The sequence below is a fragment of the Felis catus genome, chromosome C2 (genome assembly GCF_018350175.1).
Source record: "Felis catus isolate Fca126 chromosome C2, F.catus_Fca126_mat1.0, whole genome shotgun sequence".
Taxonomy (NCBI): domain Eukaryota; kingdom Metazoa; phylum Chordata; class Mammalia; order Carnivora; family Felidae; genus Felis; species Felis catus.
Window position 1 is genome coordinate 57,191,928 of NC_058376.1, and position 12,607 is coordinate 57,204,534.

Consider the following 12,607-nt stretch of genomic DNA (forward strand, 5'->3'; position numbering starts at 1 on the left):
CTTGAACCAATACTAGACTATCTCAATAAAGCTCTTACATAAGTCTTACCATCTATAAAGGTGTTTCTGCATAGTAATGTAATGTTAGCTACTCTGTTTTCTTTATACTCAGTGTAAATTATAGAAACAGCTTCTTAAGTTCCATGAAAAAAGCAAACAAATAAACATAAAACCCTGTTGAGGCTTTGAGAACTTCATAGATTAATTTGTGGAGAATTCATATTTTTACCATGTCAGCTCTTCTTTTTCATGAATATTTATTTGTTTAGGTTTCCTCCATTTATTTAGGTCTTGTTTAATGTCTCTCAATTCAGTTTTATCATTTTTATCACGAGACTCTTGCATAGATTTTGTTAGATTTTGTATGTTTGGGATTTTGTTGCTATTGAAAATATATTTTGGAATTAAAACTTTTAAACTGAGTTTTTTTCCCCAAACTAAAAATATAAAACTTAAAATTAAAAAAAAAAATTTAATATTTATTTATTTTTTGAGAGAGAGAGAGAGAGAAAAAGCATAAGTGGGGGAGGGGCAGAGAGAGACTCTGAAGCAGGCTCCAGGCCCTGAGCTGTCAGCACAGAGCCTGACGTGGGGCTCAAACTCATGGAACATGAGATCATGACCTGAGCTGAAGTCAGACGCTTAACCAACTGAGCCACCCAGGTACCCCTAAAAATATAAAGCTTTTAAAAGAAGACATAAAAATGTCTTATGCTATTTAGTTTGGCAAAAATCCTTAGATGCTGTGATGGCTAATTTTATGGTCAACTTGGCCCAGATATTTAGTCAAAAATTATTCTAGATGTTGCTGTGATGGTGTTTTTTTTTAATATGAAATTTATTGTTAAATTAGTTTCCATACAACACCCAGTGCTCATCCCAAAAGATGCCCTCTTCAATGCCTGATGGTGTTTTTGGATGAGATTGATAGTTAAATGGTAGACTGTGAGTAAGTCAGATGGCCCTCCATAATGTGAGTGGGCCTCATCCAACCAGTTGAAGGTCTTAATAGAACAAAAAACTGACCTCCCCCAACCAACAGGGAGGTCTGCCTTTGGACTTGAATTTCTCTTCTTGGGTTTTCTAGCCTGACAGCCCACCCTGAAGATTTTGGATTTGCCACTCTCCATAATTGCATGATCTAATTCCTTAAAATAAATATTTCTCTCTGTCTATATATGCACATCCTGTTATTTATGTTTCTCTGGAGAACCCTGGCTAATAGACCAAAAGTATTACCATAAAAGAGACAAAATAATGTAGACTATACCAAAATTAAAAACTTCTGCTCTGCAAAAGACACTGCCCGGAGAGTGAGAAGACAAACCACAGAATGGAAGAATGCATTTCTAAACTATATATATGACAAGGGTTTTATCTAGAATACATGAATAGTTCTCAGTATTCAACAATAGCAACAGAATTCAAACAAATGGGCAGAATATTTGAGTAGACATCTCATCAAAGAATATAAATTAATGGCAAACAAGTACATGATAAGATGCACAACATTGCTCTTAATTAGGAAAATTTAGGTTAGTACTGTAATGATTACCACTGCATACCTGTTAGAATGTTGTGGGGGAAGGGGGAACCTGACAATACCAAGTGCTTCCAGAGATCTACAACCACTTTAACTCTTGTACGTTGCTGGTGACAGTTCAAAATGTCACAACTACTTTAGAAAACAGTATGGAAGTTTCTTTGATAGTTAACTGTGCACTTATATCACCCAGCAATTTGATTCCTAGGTATTTACCCGAACTTAAGTTCACATAAACTTAAGTTCACATAAAAACCTGTATGAGGCGGTGCCTGAGTGGCTCAGTCACTTAAGGATCTGACTCTTCAGCCATGTGTCAGGCTTTGGAATGACAGCTTGGAGCCTGCTTGGGTTTCTCTCTTCCTCTCTCTCTGTTCCCCCACCAAATACATAAATAAAACTTCAAATAAACAAACAAAAAAACCCTGTATGTGAATACTGATAGAGGCCTTGTTTGAAATTGCCAAAAACTGGGAGCAACCCAAATATCCTTCAACCAGTGAATGGGAAAATACATTGTGGTAAATCCATACAACATAACAAAAATGAATCAACTTTTGATGCATGCAACAACATGCTTTTTGATGAGTAAATGTTGTCAGAACTAAAAGTCTGACTCTGTATGATTCTACTTATAAGACATTCAGCAATGGCAAAACCACTGGGACAGAGAGCAGATCAATGGTTGCCAAGGTTGACTGGGGTGTGCAATTGACTACAAGGAGGCAGCACAAGGAAATTTTAGTATGAAGGAATGGTCCTGCATCAAGATTGTGTTGATAAATATGTAACTCTGTCAAAATTCATAAAACACTACACCACAAAGAAAAATCAACTGTATGCCAGTGAAAAAACTGAAGCATAAAAAGTCTGTCTACAGTATTTTTATTCAACTTTCCTATCCTATCCTTTATGCAAATGTTAAAATGTTTTACTTCTGGTTTCTAAATGAGGAGCCTTATGATAGTTGATGTATTATAGATACGTTCCCAAGGAAAGAAGTTGGGATAAGAAAAACAATTTAAAAATGGTGACACCCCTTTATGTCAAGTCTAGTATCATGCATTTTATCTCTAACTATTTACATATTCTTGATAAAATCCCTGTGAGATAGTGAAATATGTAATTTACAAATACATTCTTCCATTCTGTGATTTGTCTTCTCACTCTCCTGACAGTGTCTTTTGCAAAGCAGAAGTTTTTAATGTTGATAGGGTCTAATTTATCTTTCACAGCAACTCTACAAGGTAGGTTGTTGTCCTACAGATATTTATCATGTATAGACAGCAGGAAACTGAGTCTTGAGAGACTAACTAGGTAATGTCTGATTCAGCATTTCTGTAATCTCCATTATAATATTATAAGGTACTTATTTATTATTAATCAGGGTTCTTGTGATTTGTGGATGAAAGATTGGAAGAAGACAAGGTATTTTGATTGCTTTTTCTTTGTTGTTCCTTTTCTCCCAAGGTGACCAACTATGTGGCAAGTGACCTTGATGAAAGGAGGTTACTTATTAGAAATCCCGCCCTTCAGGAGATTCTTTGTCTTCCCAGGAGCTTGCCTGGTAGGTGGCAGCATATATCTAGAGCCACGTTACAACTAAAGCGACATACTGCTAACAAAATGATAGGTGCTTTCTTTTCTACATTGCTTGCAATGTTCCAGAGCCATCAAATGTGTAATCATCAAAAAGTTCATCCAATTATTTTTCTGTGAAGCACAAAGCTGATCTTGCTCCTGTTTTTTGAATATGTGTGGACAGATGCCCAGGCAAATGGAAAATCTTTCTTAGAGAAAATCTGGGTTACCGGATTTTCTAAATAATCATTCACTTTGCAAGCTGTACTTCTTGTGTTGTTATTAATATTTAGTGTGTGATGCCTACAAACCTTTCTGTGAAACTGCACGAACACAGGATTTGTGGATAGTGTCACTTTGGATACAGTAGTACTCAAGTCCATTTTGCGTCCTGTATGTGGGTAGAATCCTGGGTTAGGGAATGAAGGAAGACCCTTTTAGCAGCAGCCCCTGGGTCAGAGCTCAGAAACATATGCAAGTCAAAGGCAGAACCTTTCAGACAGGCCTGAGACCAAATCACCCAGAAGTTAAAAGGTATTCTGGGTAGTCTAGAATAAGGGAAGCAGAAACTCAGAGGGCAATGGAAGCTGGAAACAGGGAGAACAGTCCCACCTGGCATTGGCATGAAAGAAACGATAGTTGGAGCATCCTTAGCAATAGCCTTCCTAATGCACCTCCCACCAAAGCGAGACACTGTTTCTGAGCGAAATAATCCAAAACTCAAATATGGAAGCAAGCAGGGAGCACTCATGGGTCAGGGGGAAAAATGTACTTGGATAGAGAAAAGGCAGATCTAGACAGTTTACTATGATCATTCAGAAATTTACACTTGTGATTTTGAATTAAGAACTCGGTATAATTGTCTTCAGTTAGACTTGGAGGTTCTTATTTTGTTTTCTCTTCTCTTTGTGGCCATATGAGCTAGAGAGGATTATCCACCTGACCTAGAGTCAAATTTAAAAACAACAAAAGAGCACCCATTAACCTGGTTTGATTCACTTGAACCAGTGCTAGTTTTCATCCTTGCTTTATGTTAACCGAATCCCTTACCTTTACCTCTAAAGCCAGCAGATGTAAGCAAGATAGTCTACTGGGATATTAATGTGTATCCACTCTTTCCTTAATTTCCTCTCCTCCCAAGTAAGCAGGTAACCAGGCCTATGTATTCATTGCCTTAGATAATTTCACAGGAGAGAAATCAGAGAACAGCCTAATTATTTTTATTCAGTAAATGCCACACATATTGAAGAGAGTATGCATAAGGAGTGAAAAAGGAAAGAATGCCTCAAAATCATGAATAAACAAAGGTTAGTTTGCCCTGCCATTTATGGGCCCTTGTGATCTGCTCTGTAGCAAAGCCCTATGGTGAAGGCAAGATCTCAGAGAGGATGGAAGCATGTTACACGTGGGAAGGCTGGACCCTGGACAGAGTTACCAGCCCCTGCAGAGACAGTCAAGAGTAGCTCAGAAGTTAAAGGTAATGCGGATAGCAGTGGGCATTATAATGCAGGGGAAGATTGAAGGCCCTGCCCATATTTCAGAAGTTGCATAATCTTCCCAGCTTCTAGGGCCATTTTGTTGAAAGGAAGGGCCTCAACATTGATTAAAATAGAATTTTTCTTTCAGAGGCAGAAGAATAAACAAAGGAGAGGTTTGGAGGCAGTTTTAGGTGGATGTAAAGAGACCTTAAGGTGTTTTTGTTTCTTGTTCTCCAGAGTTTGCAGACTAAAACTCATTCATGGGATGTGTTTCATAATAATACTTTACATATGAAATCAAGAGAGCTAAATTGACCATGAATTTCAAGGATCCCACTTAGAACTACTGTTCTTATTTAGATTGAATTGCCATTTCAAACACATTGGAATCTAATGGTCTTCACTATATGTATAGACGTGTAGAATTTTAGGGGGGCGGGAAAGACCATTTTAAGCCAACCTTTTTTTTTTTCAGATTAAAAAGAATCTGAAACCCAAAGTCATATAATGACCTTTAAGATCACACTGCTTGTGAGGTGGCATTGGGACCCGAGCTCACATTTCCTGGCACATAGCCACAGCACAACCTGGGGTCCCACATTATGTTCATAAAGCGGGGCGCCTGGGTGGCGCAGTCGGTTAAGCGTCCGACTTCAGCCAGGTCACGATCTCGCAGTCCTTGAGTTCGAGCCCCGCGTCAGGCTCTGAGCTGGTGGCTCAGAGCCTGGAGCCTGTTTCCGATTCTGTGTCTCCCTCTCTCTCTGCCCCTCCCCCGTTCATGCTCTGTCTCTCTCTGTCCCAAATATAAATAAACGTTGAAAAAAAAATTAAAAAGAAAATAAATAAAGCACCCAAGCCGGCCTGGCTTTGCTTCAAAAAGTGACAAATTGAGAGGAGGAAACGTCTGCCTTCATTTAAGACAAATTTGTCTGGTTACTACTGCTGCATTCAGAAAATAAAGTTCTTTCGATAGCTTGTCCGCAGAATGGTATTTTTCTGCACGGTGAGCCCCTAAGGGTTTCAGATCTATGGTTTTGACCTGTCGTCTAACCCCACTGTCATCAATCCATGCGTGGGGTCTGAGGTGAGAAATTATGGTAAGAAAAAGAAGGAATGATATGTTTTCACCAAGAGCCCTGTAAGGAGCCCAAGAAGGTCTTATTTTGGGGCTTGCCCGTGTAGTAGCGTGGACAGCACAGTGCCGAGACACCACCCTGCCCGTGACTTTGTGCAGTGTAAACTGGAGGGGATAGTGGTGCGCATCTGGTTTTTGAGACATTCCGCATCTTAGCCAATCATGGAACAGGGCGGGGCTGTGGGAGGTGGAGCCCCGGGCCCTTCCTGAGGAGCCTGCTCTCTGGGACACTTCAGTACTTGAGACAGTAGTGAGATGCCTGGAGAGAAAACAGCAGGAAAGGTCTCTTCATCCTTCCTGCAGGGAACAGGAAGTCTCGGGCACTATGTGGGAGCAGAGGGCGCCCTGTGAGCCCCCAAGGAACAGGCTCTTAGGACCCTCAGAGGTAACTGAGAATGCAAAGCAGAGTATGCAACTTGTACAAGGCTGAATGAAACCCACCATTTTTTTCTGATGGAGGGCTAGAACTGTGGAAACAGAATAACAAAAAAATTGCTCCAATTTTTATCCATGGGCTGCTGTGGCTTAGAGGCTGTTAAAATAAAATAAAATTGAGACCGGGCTTGAAAATCCTCCAAGCAGACAAAACCATTTAAACTACTTAAGCAAAACTAAATCTAGCGTATTTTATGAATAGAAGGAAACTTCACTTAGGTTATTTCTTGTAAATGCCTCTGATAATCATAGAAGAAACTTAAGTCATCTTCCTAAAATGGTATAAGATAATTTTACACAAGCCTCTGCTGCCGAGAAACCCTCCTTCAAATAACCAGTCCCGGCGAAGGCTTAACAACTTCTTCAGTCCACTTTACAAGCCGCCCTGTTATGGCAGGACTCTGAGGTCCATAGCAGTTTGGGATTGAGAGACTCCCAGTTCGCACACTGTTTTTTGTGCACAGTAAGGTGCTTACTTAGCTGAGCACTGTTTTACTGCTCTGCTTTTAATCGTTTCTGGATTTTTGACGAGACAGAGGATGTCTACCAGAGCAATCATTTCATACTTGTCATGTTTCCTTAACCCGAATTGCTTTCTTCTCTCCTTTCACCCTCCTCTCTACCTGTCTACCTGTCTGTTTTTGGCAACTCGGGCAACTCTCTTGAAATGCACGCTCCCAGGTCCGATCCTCACTGACATTTCTGATCTCTACCACCCAGTTCTGATCTATCCTATGCTACCTTGTCTTACTGGTCATCATTTCATGGGGATGTGGCTTCCCCCAACAGACTGTAACCTTTGGTTTTCATTTCTGAATAACTACCAACCACTCAGTAAAGCACTTTAAACCTTGTAAAGTTTGAAAAAATGTTTACTGACGGGCTTACTGACATAACGTTAAGGGTCAGTTAAACATTCTGCATCTAATTTTAAAAAAGAACACAGCAATAACACAACCCTATAAAGTAGCTGTTTCCCCTCTAGCAGACTACAGAAATAGAAAAATTCGTAGTGCTTTGCAAGGGCAATTAAAAGATTTTTGGCTGTATTATTTTTAACATTGTGTCTTTGAATTAACTCTCCTTTGGAAACACCATTAGTTTCAGTTCTCCAAGCTATCCCAGGTAGAGAGAGTATGAGAGTCAGAATTATAAATGGGTATTTTTAAGAATTTGCTAAACATTTTATGGGCTTTGCTTTCAATTTTATACCATTTCTTTTGTGATTTGGATTCTCTGGTTTGGCTGAGTTTGAATTATTCTAGTCTGGTTTAGTTTGGGTAGATTTATTTTTTGTCTGGTTCAGTTTTGCTATTGGACCTTAGTTATTAAAATCTGTTAGTAAAAAAGCAAATTGTCATCCAGAATATCAAATATGTTTATGAGCCTCATATACATACTAGCATATTAGGTCAGTGGTAAATCCAAGAAAGGCAAAATTCCTTGTTAGCTATGATTTTAAAATAAGTCTTAGAAATGCACCCTCTTGTATTTTCAAATGAGATGTTATAGAATATTTTAGAGCTAAAGTAATAAAATTCAGGAGCGTCATCTTGAATTAGGTGCTGTCCTTTTGACACTAAAAAAGGATACTTCTGTCTTAATTCATACCCTACGTTAACCATTACTTGGAAGTGACATCGTGATCACCATGTCACCAGGTAACTTTTTTTGAGCATTCTCAATGTACCAAGAAGTGTGTTTACCATTTCTTTTTTTTTATATGAAATTTATTGACAAATTAGTTTCCATACAATACCATTTCTAAGTATTATCCAATTTAATACTTACAGCAAACTTAATATAAGTACCATTATTTTAAGAAATTAAGAAACTCGACACAAGTTTCATAGTTATTAAAAGTAATGAAGCTAAGCCTTTATCTTGGGTTCATTTGACCAGAAGGTTGCAATCTTAGTTATGAAATTAGCCAGTGCTTTATGCTTACTCTGCTAACCACATCTATTAAAAATGAGCGCTCTCAACATAAATTCAGTACATTTAAAATCTTCATTACCTGTGCTTGCTCTCTCTCCTTTCTCTTTCTTTTCCTCTCACTTTCTTTTCTTTTAAGTTTTTGTGAAGAACAAGGCCTTTAATCAGTATATTCTATGTTCTCAATGACACATTTGCATTATGTTTTGAATTTAATGCATTTCCATTTAAATCAATGTATTTTTAGTAAAATTAAACAGACATAATACATTTTCAAACAACTTTTTACCTACATTATTTATGTAGTATAAAGAGGATTTAAGAGAATAAAATTAGCCCTATCTCTGTAAATTCAAATTTCTTTTTAGCTCAACAACCATCCTTGAACACCTTCAACATTTGGCAAAGGAATTCAGCAAAGTGATTACAGTATCTTGAGTTGAATTGCCTGTAACCAAACTGAAAATGAAGAAAATGAAATTCATGTGCTGCGTAGACTTGAATGCAAATCTTGCAATAATTGTATTTAAATTTGAATTCTTGCTTAACTTCACAATGGCATCCCTGTGAGAATTACCAGGAGAATTGTGAGGGGGAAGATACATATTCAATTTCTAAACAAAAAGAAGTTACTTTAAAAGTTTTGGAATATAGTTGCATTTTGAAACCCAGCATTGTTTACAATTGGTACATGAAAGCCGGTTGATTTAAACAGATAGTCTCAAAATTTGGCTCCTTATACTACATCTCTTGGATTTGAGCTCAAGACCTGATGCTCAACAGGGCACAGGAATTGTAGGCAGGGATGAGGGTGGAGGATGGAGAGGTTATAAGGATTGCTGAGCATGGTTTCTGATAGCTGTCAGGAAATAACCTAAAGAATTCCATACCATCGCCAAATTCTCTCTTCTTCCTGACTTGAATGAAAAAAAATAATTTAGTAATAGAATTATGATTTGATTCATAATAAAAATAATTCGGTGAAAACAGCATAAGCTCATAAATAATAATACAAACTGTCAAATTAGAAGGACTCAATAACCCAGATTAGCCTTGAGTTCTCACTGAAGTTATAGAGTCCCTCTTTAAGCCCAGTGTTTTTTGCAAATGTGGTCCCTGGATTAGGATTTAATAAAAATATAGATTTCTGGGACTATCAGGCTACTGAGTCAGAATACCCATGGGAGAACTCAGAATCTCTATTTTAGCTAGTACCGCAAGTAATTTTTAAAACTGTAGCATACCAGTAAAGTACAGAAATCTCAAGTGTGCATCTGGATGCATATTTACATATGAATATACCCGTGTAACTGCCATTCAGAATCAAGATATAGCACATTTCCATTGCCCTAAAAAGATATTTCATGCTACTTTTCAGGTAATAACACACCCAGAGGAAAAATACCACAATTTGTCTTTTCTTAAACCACATGAAAGTGGAATACACGGTATTTTTTTGGTAACTGATAGACTTCTTTCAACGTTGTATATTTTAGATTCATCCATGCTATTGAGCGTATGAACAGGTATTCTGTTTTAATTGTTTTATAGTTGAATGATGGCTATTTGGGTAGTTTTCTAGGTGATTCTTATGAACTACATTTGTCCTTTGAGTAACTCAGGTTTGAATTCCAGGGGTCCACCTATATGAAGATTTTTTTCAATAAATGCAGTACAGTACTGTAAATGTATTTTCCCTTCCTTATTATTTTCCTAATAATATTTTCTTTTTGCTAGCTTACTTTATTGAAAGAATAAAGTATATAATACATAAAATATACAAAATATGTATTAGTTGGCTTTATGTTATCAGTAAGGCTTCCAGTCAACAGTAGGCTATTGGTAGTAAAGTTTTTGGAGAATCAAAAGTTATATGCAGGTTTTGACTCTGTGGGGGGTTGGCACCTCTAACCCCTGCATTGTTCAAGGAAGTATCAACTGTGTAACATTTAAAAATCTTTCACTTGGATCTTTGAAGAAGTATTCTGTGATTGATCAGGGCAGCTGCAACCAAAATAAGAACTTTCGAAAATCCTATCCCCTAGCCATTTTACCATGGGGTTTCAAATTCGAATCACTTCTTTGGTTGAAACATATTTACAGAGGTTGGATTTACATTTAAGTAAATGTTATCTAAAAGAACTTTAAGCCACCTAAAATGCTTTATTATATTCCATCACCGTGTATAGGTTTATTAGATTAGTTGGATTAGGGAAGGTTGACAGGAACACACTAATAAGGAAAGCCAGTGAAAAACAAGCTATCCTATTTTAATTATGGAAAAGAGGGATGAAGAGGGAGGGAATGAAGTGGATTGTAGGGTTGTGGAGGCCCTTTCTCAAATACCTTGCATCTCCTTCCAGTCCCATTCACTTCTTCCCATGCTATAGCCTGCTACCTGCTACCTGCCACCATTTCCTATTGAAGTCGTCCTGAGTAGGGCTGCACACCCCACTCTCCTGTGGGTTCTGGGGAAAATACCAGCATTGAATAGACAGGACTGTCTCCTATGTCCTCTTTTCCTCGGTCCAGGCACGGAGACCTAGATTCACAAGAAAACCCTCAGTGCCGTGGTGGTGGGTACCTTATCCAACACAGCATTAGGCATAATCTTTCTCAGGCAGTAAATGCAGAAAGTTCCAGTGATGTTCTAGGAATATAGATGTTTCTCAAAGTTTACCTTTCACTCAGCATGGGGCTGAATCTAGGCTATGGAAACTCAGGGAGTAGGACATTCAAACCACACTCAAATTTATTTGTTGAATGGTAGTCATATTCCTTATGTAATATAACTGAGAACTTAGTGAATAAGTCTTCTATTTGACCTTAGAATTGGTTTCTTATTAGGACCCTGAGTTCCCATAAGGAAATGACTGAACTAATAGTCAATGAAGAAGCCTGGATTTATGGCAAGTCTAAAGTTTTTTACACTATGCGAAATAATTATGTATATTTACATGTGTGTACTAACACTATTCACCTGTTCTCAATATGCAGCTTGACTTACCTGTGAAAATCTAAGTCAGCTCATATCCCTTTGCCAGAACCTTCAATGGCTTTTTTATCCTCACTCAGAGAAACATACAAAATCTAAAAAATTAAAAAAAAAATCCAAATTCCTTACATTGGCTTATAAGATTGTAGATGATCTGTTACCTCCCTAACTTCATGTCCTACCCTTGTCTTCCAAGCTCCTTTATCCCCTCCTAGCCATGTTGGCTTTCTTAACTCTTCCCTTAAACACATGAAGCACACACTCAGCTAAAGCCTTTGCACTCATTGAGCCTTTGGCCTGAAAAACTCTTTCCAGAGCTATTCCATGGGCTTGCTCTTGAACTTGCTTTTGCTTATTTACTTAAATTATATTTGATCAGGTAGAGTTCTTTTTGACTGTGCCATCTAAAAAAGCAACTTTTTTCCACATTGTCACTCCCTAGCCCCCACACATACTATCTGCTCACTTTTCAAAATTTTGTTCCCTATTTTTCCCAACTAGAAGTTGAGCTCAATGGGGCCACACCTCCCTTGCTCCTATTGCTTTCCAAGAATGGAGAAGATCATGTAGTGAATGGTCAAAACATATTTTTAATAAATGAAGCAATGGAGAGGGATAATATAATAAAACTTAAATTGTGAGACGGCTGAGTTTGGGCTTGACTTTGTTCATCTTTTATTAGCAAAAGACACTATTGTAAAGACATTACAGCTGCACTAACAGGTGCCAGCACAAATGTTTGAAGCTCACAGATAAAAAGATTTTGGGGTGGTGTGTGTGTGTGTCGAAGAGGGGAAGTATATTTATGTTTCATTTTGGTAGAACTCGTGTCTCTGCAGCATGCCCTAAAAGGTCACACAGACATAAATCATGAACCTCACTCAGTGCAACAGGTGTGACCTGAGACCCTTAGCCTCCGCTCGGAGCCTCACTAGTCAAGTAAATTACCACATGCCAATAAAGAGGATGAAACCAAAACTTGTTCTGAGATTCTCTTACTTTTCAGTGATATATTATAATCTATTTTTCCTTTCATTCTTGACTTCCCAGTTCATTTTCAATTCACCCTCATCATCTTTCCTACCTTCCTGAAAGTGCCAGTCTTCCCAGTTCTAGAATATCTTCACTTCCATATCTGCTTTTTATAGGCATGCCATTTGGTGAGACAAGAACCCTTGCCCTGCCTCTCAATTTCTGAAACAAGCTCTGTCCAACACCGCTGTGGATGCTCTGCCCTCAAGAGGAGGCAAATGGCCTGTTGGAGATATCAAATCAACATCAGCAAGCAGTAAGCTTTTCTTTTGGTACAAGTTGACGTTTACAAGACTTGGTCCCATACCACATACATTTTTCACCAATACAACATATGTGCTATCTAGAGCTCGTTTACTTTATGACAAATTTGGCTACATGGTGATCAAATTATGGCAAAACTAAGTTATATATATTTATATTGGGGTGCCTGGGTGGCTCAGTCAGTTGAGCATCCGACTTCGGCTCAGGTC

At 38.1% G+C, this 12,607-nt stretch overlaps 1 long non-coding RNA gene across 1 annotated transcript; it reads left to right on the plus strand.

The window, feature by feature from the left end:
- The first annotated feature begins 3,011 nt into the window (after positions 1–3,011).
- On the plus strand, positions 3,012–12,390 carry LOC123379796. The gene is made up of 2 exons (XR_006584665.1): positions 3,012–3,110; positions 12,251–12,390. It is a non-coding gene; the product is annotated as an uncharacterized LOC123379796 (long non-coding RNA).
- The last annotated feature ends 217 nt before the right edge of the window (positions 12,391–12,607 follow it).